Here is a 2,569-nt window from a genome sequence, read left to right as displayed (position 1 = left end):
GAGAATTTCAAGATATTTAAAAATAGAGTTGAGAATGAATCTGGTGTTAAGATAAAATGTTTGAGATTAGATAGAGGAGGAGAGTTTACCTCTAGAGCATTTAACATGTTTTGTGAAGAGAATGGAATCAAGAGATAGTTGTCTTCACCCTAGACACCTGAGCAGAATGGGATCTATGAAAGAAGAAACATATCAATAGAAGAGGCAGCAAGAGAAATGATGTATCCAAGACATTTTGGAGAGAAGCAGTCAATACAACAATGTACACTATAAACAGAGTACAAATCATAAAATGTATGGACAAGACTCCTTATGAATTATAGTTTGGTCATTCACTTTCAATAAAGAGAGATGATGATATTGGTAAGTTTGATACAAGAAGTGATGAAGGTATGTTTCTTGGTTATTCATTGAAAAGTAAAGCTTATAGATATTTTAATAATAGAATTAAGATTCTAATTGAATGCACAAACGTAAAAGTTGATGAAAATTTTGGAATTAAGGAAAAGATGATGGATTTCAATTCTGATGAAGAAGAGGATAATACTAGTATTATTAGACAAAATGTAGAAGTTTTCTTTGAGACTAACAATGATCTGTAGACTGATGTGCAAATTTTTCAACAAAGAGTTGAGAGATCTGAACCAAGAGAAGTAAGAGTTGAGTTAGCAACTTCTACATCTAACAAAAAATTGACAAAGGATCACCCTCTAGAGAAGATAATGGAAGAAAAGACAAAGAAGTGATGACAAGGAACAAAGTTAATGAAGAGATATGTTTGATTCCTCTAGTTTAACCAAAAAGTGCAGATGAAGCCTATAAAGATGATCATTGCATTCAAGAAATGAAGGAAGAATTATACTAGATTATGAAGAATGAATCATGGAAATTAGTTCCAAGGCCTAAAGACAAGAATGTTATTGGAATTAAGTAGGTATTCATAAATAAGGCCAGACTTTTGTGAAAGGATATTCATAGCAAGAAAGAATAGACTATGAGGAAACTTATGCCCCTGTAGCGAGAATGGAAGCAATAAGAATGTTCATGGCTTATGCAGCAAATAAGAAATTAAAAGTATATTAGATGGATGTGAAATCAACCTTCTTGAATGGAGAACTTAAAGAAGAAGTATACATTGAGTAGCCTGAAGATTTTCCTTTGATAGAAGAAAAAGACATGGTATGTAGACTAAAGAAATCTTGGATTTGGCAAAGCTTGGATTTTCTAAAGGTATGATAGATAGTAACTTGTATTTGAAAGAAATGGAGAATTAATTGTTGATAGTAGTAATATTTGTTGATGACATAATTTTTGGAGGTAATGACAAAGCAAGTGATAAGCATTTTGAAGAAATGAAGAATGAGTTTGAAATGAGTATGATAGGAGAAATGAAGGTTTTCCTAGGTTTGCAAATTGTACCAAACAAAAAAGGTATTTTTATTTCACAAACTAAGTATTTGAAAAACTTGTTGAAGAGATTTGGATTGGAAAATTGTAAGCTTGTTGCCACACCAATGATAATTGGTCACAAGTTATCTAGCAAAGATGAGACACCTACAGTTGAGTAGAAGTACATAACCATAATTAGAGGTTTGAAATATCTGCACACTAGGCCAGATATAGAAAATTGAGTTGGGATTGTAGCTTGACTTCAAGTTGATCCTAAGGAGTATCATTATGTTGTAGTAAAGAGGATATTCATATATTTTAAGGAAACATCTAATTATGGGATACACTATGATAGATCGAGTGATTTCACTCTATTTACATATACTAATGCAAATTGGGTAGGTATTATGGATGAAAAAAAGAGGACTAGTGGTGGAGCATTAATTCTTGGAGGAAGATTGGTTTCTTGGCGAAGCAAGAAACAAGATTGTGTTTCATAGAGCATAACTGAGGCAGAGTATGTAGCAACATCAAACAACTATAATCAAGTGATGTCGATGAAGCAAATGCTAAAAGAGATTAGGATAGAATTTTTAGAACTTGTTATCATATACTGTGATAACACAAGTACAATAAGTAAGTCTAAGAATCTTCTATTGCATTCTAAGACTAAGCATATATCTATTAAGTATCATGTTTTGATAGAGAATGTAGTAGAAAAAGAGATTAGATTAGAGTAAGTACTAAAGATCAAATTGTAGATATCTTTATGAAACCCTTACCTAAAGATACATTTGTGTAAAATTGAGAGGTATGCTTGGGTTATGCCTCTGCCTACTTTAAAGTAGATGATGCAAAGATTGCATCAGTCTAGTGGTATAGAGGACTATTATTTGATTGGAGTGAATGTTGATGCTTCCTATCTAGGTGAGTATTTGTGATGAGAAGAGTCATTAAGGAATCTTGGTACTTGGTATTGAATAATTCTTTTGGATACTTGAGCTGATTAAAAACTTGGAGTAGACAATTGACATAATGAGGCCTTTATCATTGATGTCAATGAGGAAGAAGAGTGCATGAAAAACATCCTCTAGTTAAATGGGGGAGAGACTGTTGAATATCTCTATGAGGGAGATTTAGAAGGATTCATGAATATCTCTATGGGGGAGATATATAACAT

Source organism: Cupressus sempervirens, chromosome 11, assembly GCF_028749045.1.
Source record: "Cupressus sempervirens isolate cs-2001-9-10 chromosome 11, ASM2874904v1, whole genome shotgun sequence".
NCBI classification, from domain to species: Eukaryota; Viridiplantae; Streptophyta; class Pinopsida; order Cupressales; family Cupressaceae; genus Cupressus; species Cupressus sempervirens.
Note: the sequence above shows the minus strand (reverse complement) of the source record.